A 17518-nucleotide genomic window follows, 5' to 3' on the forward strand; every position below is an offset into this window, starting at 1 on the left:
ACTCATCGGAAATTACCCTCCCACACAAATTCATGAATGAGAATGAGCCGGAAGAGTTCGAGCCAGAAGCGTTGTTGTTGTGTGAGTTAGACATTTGAAAAAGAAAAGAGACAAATCTTGATTAGATAAGAATCCCCAATTAAACACTCAAATGAGAAATTAAGGCTAGGATCCAACAACATTATCTTCAATTTAGAAAAGGGATGTTGTAATCTAAAAAACAAATAATTTAAAGGTAAGTGAATGACGATTCACTAATTTCCACCATGAAAAATGAAAAGGAAATTAAGTTTTAAATGTATTGAAAAATCCTAGATCTTTTGAGATTCATTGAACTTTTCAATGTCATGTTTAAATCTCGATATGTCCTTCAAGTTTGTGACTGGGATACCAAGAATCACAAACAAGGTGTGAATAACCATGCAAATGTACTTGGTTCCCTCAATGTTACACTCATCTAATCAATGTGTCGGTTAGAAACACACACTCCATTGATCTATGACAAACATCGAGTCACCCTTTGTAACGCCCCGATTCACATGTATTGCTTAAATAAGGTTTTTTGGGTTCAGCTCTACTCGACGAGTTGGTTGATCTACTCGTCGAGTAGCAGCGGGGTGGGATCGCGTTTTAAGCGACCTACTCGACGAGTCCATGTTGGGACTCAGCGAGTAGGAGCTGGCAGTGGAAACCCTAAATCCCGGGGTTTGCATCTCTATTTAAAGGAGCCTTAGCCTCCTTTGGCCTCTTTACAGTCTTTGAGAGCCCCCTTAAAACCCTAATTCGTGTGTGTGTGCCTTGGTGTGGTGTTGAAGCTTGGAAAAGAGGATCTTAGAGAAAGAAAGCTAAGAGTGCAAAGGAATTCAAGCAAGGAAGGAGTGGGAGGCCGGATTTACCTCAGCTAGCATCCTTTAGAGGTATCAAAGTGCCATTTCTACTTCCCTTTTTCCCTTTTGTTGTGTTTCTAAGGCTTTTATGGATTTTCAAGTTGGTATGATGAGCTATGGGCTAGATCTGAAGTTGTAACTTCATATCTGGACCATCCTTGGATTCTAGAAGCATGAAGTCACAGTCTTGGTTGTGATTAAGGTCCCTCTTGAGCATGAAGTTCCATTAAGACCTTAAAATAGACATTTGGAGCCTTTAAGGCCATGCATGCACGTAAAGTTTGCAACTTTACATGATAAGCATGCCCTAGAAGCTTGGATCTGTGATTTGGAGCCGCTGTATGGCTCAAAACAAGTCAATATGGAAAGAGGACTAAATGGACTCGGCGAGTCTCAAAGTTGACTCGGTGAGTCACATGAAGATGGTCGTGAACTCGACGAGTTGGATGAACAACTCGGCGAGTCCGATGAAGTTCGTCATAAGACTTGACGAGTTGAAGAACAACTCGACGAGTCAAATGATTTTTCTCTTGGATATGTATGAGTGTGTATCCGTCGAGTTACAAGGAGGGAACTCGACGGGTGACCTTAAGTTTGATCGAGAGTCAAAGGAACTCGACGAGTCTCTCCGATGACTTGGTGAGTTGGAATGCACTTCAGAGAACTCTGTGAGTACCCAACGGTACTCGGCGAGTTAAGGTCAACATGGACTGTTGACCTTGACTGAGGACTTTGACTTTGACCAGGGGTTGACTTGTGCTATGACGATAGGTGGTGGGGCCTGTGTCAAGTGAACCAAGAGTTGGAGTTTTCCTTTCGGGTCGACATTTGCAAGGTGAGTCATCCTTACTATATCGATAGGGTCTACGGCACCAAGGTCGGCCCTTTAGTTGTTATTGTTATGGTATGCTACATGTGGTTATGATCTGTTAGATCGGAATCGGGGTAGACAGTATGTTATGCTCTTATGATCCATAGGGATTGGTATGTTAGTGACCTGCTAGGTCGGTGCTCTATTTACAGGAGATTTCTATGATTGATGATCAGTGAGACATATATGTTTGATGTTTGTATATGCCAGTATATGATAGTATGCGCACATGGTTATTTGCTTGTGGTTGGGTTGAGGCGGTCCTGCTTTGTGCTGAAGGCCAATATACACTATGAGCGGTCCGGGGAGACTGTAGGCCCACGTGGCGGACCAGTCATGCCGAAGGCTCGAAATAGATTCAGACAGACTGTAGGCCCGGTAGGGCGGTCCAGTCAGGCCGATGACCCAGTATGCATGTTGATTGATTGATTGATTATTATTGTTATGGTATTGCCAGTGTAGTATTGGTATTTTGGGGGTAGCTCACTAAGCCCTCAGGCTTACAGTTTTCAGTTTATTGTTTCAGGTACTCAAGGAGATCGTGGAAAGGCGAAGGCGTGACCGTATCGCTCCTCATCCTTATGTTATGATTTTTGGGACACTCTTATGGAAAATGATTTGAAAACATTTTGTAAACAATGCTATGTGGTTTTTATTTATGATTGAAAAAGTTTAACTTTGGCATAAAATTTATGGTTGTTACAAGTTGGTATCAGAGCCTTGGTTTGAGTGAATTGGAGGAACACTCGTGTGAATCCAGTCTCAAATCAAGGAGATTTTCGGAAATAAATTTTAAAATGGTTTTCAAAATGAAGGATGGAGGATGCAGACGTGCAGTTATTTGTTATTCTGATATGTTAGAACGGCATGCTAGTGCTAGGCTAGGGATCTTTAGGAATCACACGATAGATTTTCCTGATTGCATGATGCCTATTAGCCTAGGGTTTCTTGTATGTGGAATTGACATCATCTTTGTAGATGTTTGGTGTATGCATCATGGTTGTGCATAATAAAGACCTTATAGCCTGAGAATGTTAATTCGGCCTTCGGGTAGGATCGGATATTCGAAAGTCTATTGGGTCCAGCGTTATGTGCAGCTAGGGGTGCAAACGAGCCAAACTACTCGCGAGCTACTCGAGATCGGATCGTTAAAAGCTCGACTCGAAACCAATTTTAAACGAGCCTGAGCCGAGCTTGAGCTTAATATTAAGCTTGTTTATTAAACGAGCTCGAGCTCAAGCCTATGTCACAAAGCTCGATTAGGCTCGCGAGCCTAAACGAGCCTTTATATAATATTATTTATTATTATTTATATATATTAAAATAAAAACATATTAGGGGAATTATGAATTTTGGGTATTAGTAAACGAGCTTTTTAACGAGCTCGAGCCGAGCTTAAGCTTATTTAGGTACGCCCGATAAAAACAAGTCGAGCCCGAGCCCGAGCCGAGCTTGTATAACTCTTTATGAGCTCGAGCCGAGCTCAGTAAAAGAAAGCTCGAATCGAGTCGAGCTCGAGCTCGAGCCTCATATAACTTAAACGAGCCCGAGCCAAGCCTGGCCAGGCTCGGGCTCGGCTCGGCTCGTTTGCACCCCTATGTGCAGCTAGCATGCATTAGCGCTGCAGGGGATGATGGAAGTTTCACGGATGTGTGAGTCGTGATAAGTGGTGAGTCTAGATGCGAGGTATTTGGTATTCCCCTAGAATGAGGGTTGAGTGCATTTCCTATGTTGATGATATTGTTAGGGCATTGTGGTGATACTTGAGACAAATATGGGTAGGTGTGGAAGGTAGTATGGGCCCGTACTACTGAAAGCACAGGACCCATATGCGTAGCAAGGAAATCACAACCCCTAGGGTTTTTGGGTTGTTTCTTCACGTGCTCATGTCCTGCTGACCAAAAGGTCAGGTGTGCCCTGAACCTGCTGAGGCTTGGGGCAAAGGACTGGTGGAGGTTGACGACTGGGTCGTATACTGATGATCAACGGGCTGCTATTACTTGGGAGCAGTTCCGGGATATGTTTCGCACCCGCTACATTCCGCGCGTGGAAAGGGAGCGGCTTGCTCAGGAGTTTTTGACATTGAGGCAGGATGGGGAGTCTGTGATGGAGATCACCCGTATGTTCATGGAGAGGGCTATGTTTTGCCCGGAGTTCGCTTCAGAGCAGTCTTAGATGACTCGCTATCTGAGTATGCTCAAGACTGATATTCGACAGTTTGTGTCTACACAGCGATGTGATACCCTCCTGGACCTTCAGGAAGTTGTGAGGAGGCGTGAGTTGGAGATAGAGCTGCAGCTGAAGGAGCAGTGTCAGGCACCGACACAGTCTCAGACGACGCCTAAACGGTCTAAGACCGCTGATACACGGTCTGGGTTCAGTAGAGTCGCACTTGTGGAAGGTGTGGCATGGTTCATTCGGGAGCTTGTAGAGCAGGAGGTGGGTGCCACAAATATGGAAAGGAGGGGCCCTATGCCAGGGACTGTCGTCAGTCCTCCCCTCCCGCAAATATAAGGATTTGTTACCATTGTCATCAGGTTGGTCATGTGAAGACCAACTGTGCGCAGCTCGCCGCCAAGCCGACACAGGGTTCCGCGCCAACTGCTGGGAGGATTGGAGATGGGAGGCCAGTCAAGGTGGAGCCTCCGAAGGCTCAGGGTCGCGCCTTCCAGCTAACGGCCGAGGAGGCCAAGTCAGTGCTAGATGTGGTTGCTGGTACGTTTCTATTCTCTATCTCAGTTATTGTATTTGTGTTATGCTTATTGATCGTACCTGTGATTAGATACGTTTTTAGTAAATTCTTTTCCCGCTTTGGTATTATTTGACTCGGGGGCGAGTCGGTTGTTTGTATCTCAGTCCTTCTCCAGAGGGTTTAGTGTGCCGATAAATGATCTTGAGTGTCCATTGCGAGTTTCAATCGCCAACGAGCATGGGCTTTCTGCTTCTTCGGTCTACCGGGGATGCGAGTTAGAGATTTTCGGGGTGTCCTTCTCGATAGATTTGATTCCTATCCCCATAGGGGATGTATGCGTGATTGTAGGGATGGATTGGCTTAGCCGTTTTGGCGCCATGATCGATTGTGAGGGACAGCGGGTGGTGGTTCGAACCCCAAGTGGGGAGAACTTGTAGTATATGGTGAGGGCATCAGGTTGGGATCAGGGTTTTGTTCGGCAGCCAGGGCTCGACAGTATATTCAGCACGAGTGTGCCAGTTATTTGGCGTATGTAGTAGATACGCGAGTTAGAGAACCGCTCTCAGTTTTTGAGGTCCCGATGGTGAGGGAATTTGCTCATGTGTTTCCGGAGGAGTTACCCAGAGTGCCTCCGGAGAGGCAGGATGAGTTCAGGATCGACTTAGTGCCAGGTGCGGCCCCTATCGCCAAGGCACCGTACCGACTGGCATCGTCTGAGATGCAGGAGCTATCATCTCAGTTGCAGGAGCTGTTGGGCAAGCAGTTTATTTGTTCGAGTAGTTCACCCTGGGGAGCACCGATCCTTTTCGTCAGGAAGAAGGACGGTCCGCACTGGATGTGCATTGACTATAGGGAGCTGAACAAGTTAATGGTGAAGAACCGTTATCCACTCCCGAGGATAGATGATCTTTTTGATCAGCTGCAGGGTGCGTCTTGGTTTTCCAAGATTGATTTGAGATCAGGATATCACCAGGTCAGGGTGAGGGAGGAGGACGTGGAGAAGACCGCGTTTCGGACTCGTTATGGTCATTACGAGTTTATGGTGATGTTGTTTGGGCTCACCAACGCGCCAGCGGTGTTCATGGATCTGATGAACCGAGTTTGCAGACCGATGCTCGATCGCTCGGTCATTGTGTTCATAAATGATATCTTGGTGTATTCCAAGACTCGAGAGCAGCATGAGGAGCATCTTAGGGAGCTGCTGGAGGTTCTGAGGTGAAAACGGTTGTACGCCAAGTTCTCCAAATGCGATTTTTGGTTACAAGAGGTCCAGTTCCTCGGACATCTCGTTAACCAGGAGGGGATTTTGGTCGATCCGGCCAAGGTGGAGGCGGTAATGCAGTGGGAGACTCCGAAATCTCCCTCAGACATCAGTAGTTTCTTGGGTTTACAGGGTATTATCGGAGATTCATTCGTAATTTCTCCAAGATTTCCATACCCCTCACTCGTCTAACGAGGAAGGGGGTGGATTTTAGGTGGGGCCCTGAGCAACAGAGGGCGTTTGAGACCCTCCGACAGTGTTTATGCGATGCGCCGGTGTTGACACTCCTCGAGGGAGTGGAGAATTTTGTGGTATTTTGCGATGCATCCATCACCGGCTTGGGGGCAGTCCTCATGCAGAGAGGATGAGTGATAGCCTACATATCACGGCAGCTGAAGTTGCATAAGACGAGATACCCTACACACGATCTTGAGTTAGGAGCGGTGGTTTTCGCTCTCAAGATTTGGAGGCACTTTTTGTATGGGGTCTGTTATACTATATACACGGATCAAGAGAGTTTGAGACACATCATGGATCAGCCGAACCTGAACATGAGGCAACGCAGGTGGCTGGATGTGGTTAAGGACTATGATTGCGAGATCCTTTACCATCCTGGTAAAGCAAATCTGGTTGCGGATGCTCTGAGCCGCAAGTCAGCTGGGTCCTCGACCCCAGCCAGGTGTATGAGGATAGCAGTGGATTCCCCACTGGTGGGTTTGATCAGGGATGCTCAGATTGAGGGCATGAGGCCAGAGAACTGGAAGTTGGAGAGGATTAAGGGCGAAAGCGCCCGGTTTGTTCAGGATAGCTGCAGATTGTTGACCCGTTACGGTCGGGTTTGGGTTCCGATGTCCGGAGGGGTCCAACAGACAGTGATGGAGGAGGCTCATAAGTCTCGTTTTTCGATTCACCTGGGAGCCACCAAGATGTACCGTGATTTGAGTTCGAGTTATTGGTGGCCTGGTATGAAGCGAGATATCGCTTGGTTTGTCGAGGGGTGCTTGACCTGTAGGATGGTCAAGGTCGAGCATTAGAGGCCTCATGGTAAGTTACAACCTCTGGAGATTACCATGTGGAAATAGGAAAGGATCGCAATGGATTTCATCATGAAGTTGCCGAAGACGGCAAGGGTTCGATGCTATATGAGTCATCGTGGATCGATTGACCAAGAGTGCCCATTTCCTAGCCATACGGGAGAGTTCATTGGCAGAGAAGTTGGCCGACCTGTAAGTCAGAGAGATTGTATCTCGCCATGGGGTTCCAGTTTCTATCGTTTCCGATCGAGATGTCAGGTTCACTTCCCGTTTTTGGCAGAAGTTCCATGAGGAACTGGGTACACGACTGCATTTTAGTACGGCGTTCCATCCGCAGACTGATGGGCAGAGTGAGCGGACCATTCAGACCCTCGAGGATATGTTGAGGGTGTGTGTTATTGATTTCGGTGGGAGTTGGGATTCCCACCTACCGCTTGCAGAGTTCGCCTATAACAACAGCTATCATTCCAGTATTGGTGCCCCGCCTTTCGAGCTGTTGTATGGGCGGAAGTGTAGGACCCCAGTCTGTTGGGGCGAGGTTGGGCATAGAGTGATGGGTCGGACAGAGGTAGTTCTGCAAACTACCGAGATGATACAGCAGATTAGACAGCAACTGCAGACCGCTCAAAGCCGGCAGAAAAGTTATGCCGACCGACGCCGATCTAAGCTAGAATTTCAGTTGGGTGACATGGTTCTTCTGAAGGTCTCACCCTGGAAGGGTGCGATCCGCTTCAGGAAGAGGGGAAAATTGGGTCCCCGTTACATTGGGCCATTCAGGATTATTGCTAGGGTTGGCAGGGTGGCTTATAGGCTAGAGCTTCTGGAGGAGCTTAGCCGGATCCACAACACATTTCATGTTTTGCAATTGCGAAAATGTATTATGGACCAGGAGGCAGTGGCATCGTTGGATGACATTCATGTCGATGAGCGCCTGAACTATGTGGAGAGGTCTGTGGCTATTTTGGAAAGGAAGAAGAAGATTATGCGGAACAAGGAAATACCTTTAGTAAAGGTATAGTGGGAACATCGAAAGGGATCCGAGTGGACATGGGAGCTGGAGGCGGAGATGCGCAAGCATTACCCAACATTGTTTATTCTAGCGGACTTCGAGGGCGAAGTCTAGTTCAAGTGGGGAGAGTTGTAACGCCCCGATTCTCAGGTATTGCTTAAATAAGGTTTTTCGGGTTCAACTCTACTCGACGAGTTTATTGATCTACTCGTCGAGTAGCAGCGGGGTGGGATCGTGTTATATGTGACCTACTCGACGAGTCCATGTTGGGACTCAGCGAGTAGGAGCTGGTAGTGGAAACCCTAAATCCCGGGGTTTGCATCTCTATTTAAAGGAGCCTTAGCCTCCTTTGGTCTCTTTACAGTCTTTGAGAGCCCCCTTAAAACCCTAATTCGTGTGTGTGTGTGCCTTGGTGTGGTGTTGAAGCTTGGAAAAGAGGATCTTGGAGAAAGAAAGCTAAGAGTGCAAAGGAATTGAAGCAAGGAAGGAGTGGGAGGCCGGATTTACTTCAGCTAGCATCCTTTAGAGGTATCAAAGTGCCATTTCTACTTCCCTTTTTCCCTTTTGTTGTGTTTCTAAGGCTTTTATGGATTTTCAAGTTGGTATGATGAGCTATGGGCTAGATCTGAAGTTGTAACTTCATATCTGGACCATCCTTGGATTCTAGAAGCATGAAGTCACAGTCTTGGTTGTGATTAAGGTCCCTCTTGAGCATGAAGTTCCATTAAGACCTTAAAATAGACATTTGGAGCCTTTAAGGCCATGCATGCACGTAAAGTTTGCAACTTTACATGATAAGCATGCCCTAGAAGCTTGGATCTGTGATTTGGAGCCGCTGTATGGCTCAAAACAAGTCTGTATGGAAAGAGGACTAAATGGACTCGGCGAGTCGCAAAGTTGACTCGGCGAGTCACATGAAGATGGTCGTGAACTCGACGAGTTGGATGAACAACTCGGCGAGTCCGATGAAGTTCGTCATAAGACTTGACGAGTTGAAGAACAACTCGACGAGTCAAATGGTTTTTCTCTTGGATATGCATGAGTGTGTATCCGTCGAGTTGCAAGGAGGGAACTCGACGGGTGACCTTAAGTTTGATCGAGAGTCAAAGGAACTCGACGAGTCTCTCCGATGACTTGGTGAGTTGGAATGCACTTCAGAGAACTCGACGAGTACCCAAGGGTACTCAACGAGTTAAGGTCAACATGGACTGTTGACCTTGACTGAGGACTTTGACTTTGACCAGGGGTTGACTAGTGGGTTATGGAGCACCTTATAAGGTTAAGGACTTATGAGTATGTTGTGCTATGATGATAGGTGGTGGGGCCTGTGTCAAGTGAACCAAGAGTTGGAGTTTGCCTTTCGGGTCGACATCTGCAAGGTGAGTTATCCTCACTATATCGATAGGGTCTACGGCACCAAGGTTGGCCCTTTAGTTTTTATTGTTATGGTATGCTACATGTGGTTATGATCTGTTAGATCGGAATCGGGGTAGACAGTATGTTATGCTCTTATAATCCATAGGGATTGGTATGTTAGTGACCTGCTAGGTCGGTGCTCTAGTTACAAGAGATTTCTATGATTGATGATCAGTGAGACATATATGTTTGATGTTTGTATATGCCAGTATATGATAGTATGCGCACATGGTTATTTGCTTGTGGTTGGGTTGAGGCGGTCCTGCTTTGTGCTGAAGGCCAATATACCCTATGAGCGGTCCGGGGAGACTGTACGCCCACGTGGCGGACCAGTCATGCCAAAGGATCGAAATAGATTCAGACAGACTGTAGGCCCGGTAGGGCGGTCCAGTCAGGCCGATGGCCTATTATGCATGTTGATTGATTGATTATTATTGTTATGGTATTGCCAGTGTAGTATTGGTATTTTGGGGGTAGCTCACTAAGCCCTCGGGCTTACAGTTTTCTGTTTATTGTTTCAGGTACTCTAGGAGATCGTGGAAAGGCGAAGGCGTGACCGTATCGCTCCTCATCCTTATGTTATGATTTTTGGGACACTTTGATGGAAAATGATTTGAAAACATTTTGTAAATAATGCTATGTGGTTTTTATTTATGATTGAAAAAGTTTAAATTTGGTGTAAAGTTTATGGTTGTTACACCCTTTGCCACCTTTTCTAGTCCATATTAGTGTGCCAGGTTGTAACGCCCGCAAATCTGGGCTAGTCAAATTAGAGACAATAGGGGTCGAAAACGACTTTTCGACAAAAGATTATTTAGAATAAATAATCTTAACCAAGTTGTAGAGTATTTTACAAGGTTTTCGTACATATAAAGAACGCCGAAAACCGAGTTATAACGAAGAAGTTATGACCCGTTGAAGTTTCGCGACGGAACTGGCACGATATCGGGAAGCGTAAATAGTGAATTTACGATAGAGAGAGATTTAGCCTTAGCGATCTAAACGAAAGTCGTAGAATATGTTAAACTAAGAACATCGATAAAAAGAACGCCCAAATCTGACTTCGTATGAGGAAGTTATGATTTTTCTAAGATTTAGCATAGCAGTGCACAGCCCGAAATCTGAATTTTAGATCGGTCGATTTTTAGCCGACGGGATCTAAATGAAAGTTGTAGTACTCATAAATACCAACGCGTGGATATAAAGAACGTCGATAATAGAGCTCGTATGCAAAAGTTATGGACGAAGCTTAGTCCCTACTTTTCGAGCGCGGCGAATTTGATACAGTTTTGTAAATCCGAGATAGAACGAGAATTAGCCAACGAGGTCTAAATGAAAGTTGAAGATCTCATTAATAGGAACTCAACGGTAAAAAGACAGACAAAAATGGAGCTCGTATGCAAAAGTTATGGACGAAGCTTAGTCCCTACTTTTCGAGCGCGGCAAATTTGATACAGTTTTGTAAATCCGAGATAGAATGAGAATTAGCCAACGAGGTCTAAATGAAAGTTGAAGATCTCATTAATAGGAACTCAACAGTAAAAAGACAGACAAAAACGGAGCTCGTATGCAAAAGTTACGGACGAAGCTTGGAGACTACTTTACTATACACTTCCTATAAATACAAGGGTGAACTCCTCATATTTTCTTCACACCATAAGCCTTTCTTTCTCTCTCTAACTTCTCTCTAGCCTCCCTAAACCCCTCCCAAGTCTACGGAACCTCCCTAGCACGAGAAGAGAGCCCCGGAGCGCCCGACGGCTCCGAGAAGAAAAGCTTTCGGCTCGGAAACGCTGCTCCAGCGAAGCCCGGTTTTTAATAAAAACCCGCTGTAAGTGAGCTACGCCTATAGTATATTTAATATAGATTTTATTTAATTATAGTAACATTGTTAGGACCTTAAAATAATTATTTAGGCTATTATTATGAGTTATATTGAGTGTTATTTAACGCTTATATAATAGTAATAATAGCTAGACTATTAAATTAGTCTCGTCAAGCGTTAGACTAAACTCTAGTGGTAATGATACTAGGTTTCGTCAAGGGATAATTGTTTTAAGAGTAACGAAGTGCTGTCCGAGTGCCGACTCACCACCTTTCAAGTGAGTGCATGGTCCCTTTCATCTTACACATAGATATGAAGTATTTTACGTGCTATGTGTGCATATTATCTGAATACTTGCTGTCTATGTTGGATGAACGTTTTATACATGTTTTAAAGGATTTAAACTGTATACGTATTTTATATATACGAATATGTTGGGTATGAGATGGGTAGATGAATGATGAGAGATAGAAGATGACGTGAGTATATATTGGCAGCTATAGACTTAGTGCCTATGAGACGAACACCGGTAGCTATGGACTTAGTACCTTTTAGACGTTGGTAGCTATGGATTTAGTGCCTGTTGGGAATTGGTAGCTATGGACTTAGTACCTATTAGTTAGACGCTGGTAGCTAAGGATTTAGTACCTGTTGAACATTGGTAGCTATGGACTTAGTACCTATTAGATAAAGACTGGTAGCTATGGATTTAGTACCCGATGAATAGACTATAGCAGCTATGGAATTAGTGCTTTATGAACGAACATTGGCAGCTATGGATTTAGTGCCAGTCCTATAACCCTGGAAGTAAGGGACTTCGGAATAAACGAATGCAGGATAGACGACTCTTAGGTTAAATCCTTAAGAGTAAAGAAGATAACGGGGATGGGTAATGGGGTTAATTGTTTGATGATTAAACATAACAATTATATTATTGTGGGTTGAAAACCCTATGTACTCACCAGGTTTCCCAACCTGACCCACTCAGTTTATGTATATCACAGGTGACGAAGTGAAGTGACATTACACTGAGAGATTTAAAGAGATGTAGATCACTAGTGTAAATCATTGTAAGTTCTGTTTATGCTTATGTTTCGGTATTAACGATGACATCCCAAACGTTTTAAAATGAAATAAATACGTTTCCTCGAAAATGTTTTAATAACGTATTTACCATGTTTTTCTGGGAACACATTCCGCAACCTTTTTATAAAACGAAGTACTCTGATTTTCATAAAGCATAAACAAAATCGGTCTTTTCTGGCCGTGATTTTGGGGATGTCACACAGGTTATCCACGCACGCTCTACTAACGACTTAGCAAGGGTACAAAGTGCAATTTCATGGAATAACATCATTTTTCACATTTTTCCTAAAGTAACTAAGATTGAGAATTTAATAAAAAATATTTAGTTACTTTATTAATCATTATTCTTTTAATGAGGAATTAGTTGTCCTATCCTACCTTGTTTGGCTAACGGCCCTCCACCAATCAAGGAAGCGGTGGGTGAGAGTGAACACCAATTAAACTGCCATTTTATAAGCAGCAACCTTATACCCCCTTATAGATCGGCTTCGTGAATGAGGGCTACTAACGTTAAGACTCGCATTTATGTTATACATATATAATAATTATTCTTATAATGTTATATTAGTATAAGGGTTGAATTTTAAACTTGTAAAATTCTAGGGTTTGGAATTTAATTATTTCAAAATTAAACTTTTAATCAAAATTTTAAATTCCAAAACTTGAGGGCAAGTTTTGAAACATTTCAAAACTATCTAGATCAAAATTCAAATAATATAATTAAACAATTAATTGGTGATTATCTAATTTTACCTAATCAAATTTCATGCAAGATAATTGATCAAATAATTCAAATAATTAGGGTTTATCAAATAAGCAGTAATTATCTAATTAAATGATAAATATCTTTTATTTTGACTAAGATAATCACATGGAATCAATAAAAATCGGATTTTGATAATTAAAAACAACTTTGGTAATTATCCCAAGTCTAAATAAGCCAAAATCCCAAATATCCATCTGTCTGACAGCCCGACTCGCCGAGTCCCTTACAAAACTCGTCGAGTTCATCTTGGGACTCGACGAGTCTGTCAGGCAGAAGGCATAAAAAACGATTTCAAGCAATAAATAATCACAAAATACATCAAATACAATAGAAACCAAGCAAGGCTCTGATACCACTAATGTGTTTTGAGCAAAAGAACATTCCTATGTGCACATGCAAAATCCTAAAGCTTTGGATCTAGGTTTCTCTATTGTACATGTAAATTTATCCAAAGCTTGCAAACCCTAATCTAGCATACTATAAAATCGAAATCTATAACTAAAACAAGCTTAGATGATTATCTTTTGATATTAGCAAGAATCTTCATTCTTCAAGAGTTTAGTATCACAAATGTAATACCTCTAATGGATAACAAACACCAATGCAAAAATATGATTAAGAAGAGAGGGAATAGAGGCTTAATTTCAGCTCTTAGAACTCTAGGGTTTCTTCTGGTAGTCGAAATATGAAGCCCTAAGGGTCCTTAAATAGCTGAACTGCTAGGGTTTCAGTCAAAACCCTAGTTGGATAGCTTAGGCCCTAAGCAGCTGCAAAAACCTTATAGAATAGGGCCCTTGGACGATTTCAAGGTGGGCTTCCACCCTAATTTCGTCCACTCCCTCAATCCACAAGATCCACAACCTAAAATCAATTATCTTGTAATTGACAATTCTAGTCCCCTTTATTTATTTAATCTCTTTTAGCCACAAAATTAATTCTTAATTAATTCTTGACCAATATTAATTAAACAATATGATTTCTCTTTTAATATATTATTCATATAATATATTAATAAACCATAATATCCTCTCTATTCATAAATCATCATGTCAAGTTGCTTTAGTGAAGCCAACCCAAAAGGACCATGCAACAACCAGGTCAAGTACATACCAAATATAGTTAGGGACTTAGACACTAATCCAACAAAATTTTCATTTTAAATAAGTCAAAACCATTCATACATTATCCCAAAAGACAATTAGAGTAAAATTATTCTCAAAACATCAGAGTAAAATCATAAATAGTCATTGTGGAATAAATCTTCAGGGGATGCAGTACGATCAAGTCGGGCTCTTCTTTTTAAAACTGGAAGTACCTGAAAATGTTTTAACCACAAAAACGTAAACACAAAGCTTTGTGAGTTCCCTAAAATACCACATACGACATATATACAAATATAAAAGCACATGGTTGTGTCGGGTCCGTATCAACCTGATTCCATAATGACTATGTGTAACAACTTGTAGTTGTGTCATGTTTGTATCAACCCCTAGGTCCATATCAACCCTTAGTCCATAATAACTCTATATAACAACTTGTAGCTATGTTGGGTCTATATCAACTCCTAGGCCTGTATCAACCCTGAGTCCATAATGACTCTATATAACAGCTTGTATTTATGTCAAGTCTGTTTCACCCCACATACATAAGCATACAAACATATAAGTACGAGTCAAAAAGACAATAAACACATACAGACATATCAACAAATGTCACAAAGACAACCATCATCATGTTAACATAATTTAGTGGGTCGACATTGGTGTCTTCTTATGGGTATTATTTTGGATTAGGTGTCTAAGCCCATAACTATAATTGGTATGTACTTGATTTGATAGTAGCATGGTCCTTTTGGGTTGCGTTCACACTAGCAATTAGACAGGATGACTATTGGAGAGAGAGGCTGATTTTATTGTTTAGAATAATAATTTGGTGCATAAATATGATGTATTAATATATTAATTAGCAATCATATTGTTAATAACTATTTAATCAAAAATTAAGTTGGAATTAATTTTGGGATTAAAGGAATGGACTAAAAGTGCAGGGGTTATTTTGTAAATATTTGATAGTTAAGGTTTTGGGCCATTAGATCACCCTTATTAGGGGGGGGGGGGGCAAAAATCCCTAGAAGGTTCTAGAGATTTTAGTCCAAGCCCTAAGGAAGAGGTCCATGGACTTGCTTAGGCCCTAAGCTAAGGAATTAGGGTTTCCACCTTAAAACCCTAGCTAGCCTCAAGTATAAATAGAGCCTCTTTGCTCTTGAATTCGGCCACCCCTTTGGAAACCCTAAAAGAGACGATTTCTGGAGCAAGTCACTCTCTCTCCTCTCTCTCATATTCATCCTCTTGCCATATTGTGTTTGTGAGCTATTAGAGGTACTACAATTGTGGTACTTGTTCTCAAGAGCAAAGAATCTTCAAGAATTGATTGTTATTACTATATGGAAACAAAGGTATGTAATCTAATCTTTGTAGATTTTGATTCATTAGATGCATATTAGGTTTGTTTTTTGTGTTCAATGCTTGTATGTATAATAGAGAAAACATAGATCCAAATCTAGGGTTGCATGCACATATATGATTGTTTGTATAACACCCATTAGTGGTATCAGAGCCAGGTTTTGTATAAAACCCTAGTATTTTGAAAATTTTAAAATACACCCTTATACTATATATAATTAAAAGTTTAATATTATATATGTATAAGAAAATTCGGTATTACTATTAGTAGGCCTCATTCACGAAGCTGAACTATAAGGGGTGTTTAAGAAAGTGGCCTATAAAATGACTTCCATTGGGTATACACTCTTAGAGGGTCGTTAGCCGAACGGGTAGGATAGGACATCAATTCTCTCATTAATAAGTATAATGATCTATAGAAAGTAACTAAAAGTTTTTATAAATTTCCCAATCTTAGTTACTTTAGGAAAATGTGAATTTGATGCTAATCCATGAAATTACACATTGCACCTTGCCAAGTCGTTAGTGGAGCGTGTGTGGTTAACCAGCACACAAACTTGGACTAAAGTGCATGGTTATTCACACCTTGTTTGTGATCCTCGGTATCCCAGTCACAAAATTGAAGGGCATAATCGAGATTAAACATGCCACTGAATAGTTCAATGAATCTAGGAATTTCATTTCATTTAAAACCTAATTCTTTTAATTTCGTTTTTCGTGGTGGAATTGGTAAATCGTCATTTACCTACCTTCAAATAATTTACAATTGGATTACGACATCCCTTTTCTAAATTGTGAATTATTGTGTTGGGTCCTAGCCTTAATATTTCATTTTGGATGTTATATTAAGGATTTCTTATCTAATCAAAACTTTGTCCTTCTTCTTTTGTAGATGTCTACCTCAAACAACGCTTTTGGTTCCTCCAACAACAACTCCAAATACTCCTTCTCGCTCTTGAAAATTTGTATGAGGATCAAATTCGATGGTTCCAATTTCAATGATTGGATCTGGAACATTCGAATGGCCTTGCATTACGAGGACAAAGAGTATGTCCTTGAAAAACCGTTTAACGAGATTGATGACTTCAAAGCTACTCCCGAAGAAATAGCTAAGTATGGGGCTCACTACAAGGATGCTACTAAGGTGTCATGTATTATGGTAGCCACCATGACTCCTGAGCTACAACAGTTCTACGAGGACTAGTGGCCTTACGATATGTGCATGGACTTAATGGAAAAGTGTAACGTCTGGGATTTATAAGGTACTATTCTTATTTATATAAGGTTAATAGTTTTAAAAATGTTTGGGCTTAGACCTTTGGGCCCTTGTAATTGGGCTGAGAAAGCACTGTACGCGGAGCGTACATTGCCATGTACGCTCAACGTACTCAAGAGATTGGAACGCGGAAGCCATGCATGTACGCCTAGCGTACCAAAGGGTACGTGCAGTGTACGCATGCAGATTCTAAAACCCTAAGTTTTAGGGTTTGATCCCTATATAAAGGACCTTATGCCTTTGGTCCAACCTCCCGCTCACCCTTAGACAACCACCACGAAAACCCTAACCCATATTTGTGTGTTCCTGTGATTTGGTAGCCACTTGAGAGCATTTTAGTGTTGTTTTGGTGTTTTGGAAGAGAAAGAAGTTTGAAGAATGAGCAAGGATTCAAAGGGAGCTTCTAGACCCATGAGATTAGCACCATTTCTGACTCATTTGAGGTATCAAGCTTCAAGCTTGATCATTGCATGCTTAGATTTGATATTAGGGTGTTTTTATGTCACTTTTGGACTCTATTGTTGAGGCTTCTTATATCTTGATAGTTTCAGACCATAAGAGCTGTCCTTTTGAGCTCTTAGAAACACTTAGAGCCATAAAAACCGGACCTGTCAACCCGTCAACCCGTTTATTAAACGGGTCATATATGGATTTCTCAAAAAATAAACGAGTTGACCCGCCAACCCGTTTATATTATATATATATATATATATATATATATATATATATATATATATATAAATGTAATTATGTATCAAGTATTAATATTTAATAAGTATTATCTATGTTTGTATTTAATGTTTAGTTTGAACATGTTTCTATGAGTGTTTTTAATTTTAATTTGGATGTTTAAGACTTAAGTAGTTAAGTGTCTAAAATTTGGATATGTTTGCATCAACCATCAAAAATTTATTCATGTTTAATTGTCAATTT

The sequence above is a fragment of the Lactuca serriola genome, chromosome 5 (genome assembly GCF_051521515.1).
Source record: "Lactuca serriola cultivar US96UC23 chromosome 5, Lser_US96UC23_V15, whole genome shotgun sequence".
Taxonomy (NCBI): Eukaryota; Viridiplantae; Streptophyta; class Magnoliopsida; order Asterales; family Asteraceae; genus Lactuca; species Lactuca serriola.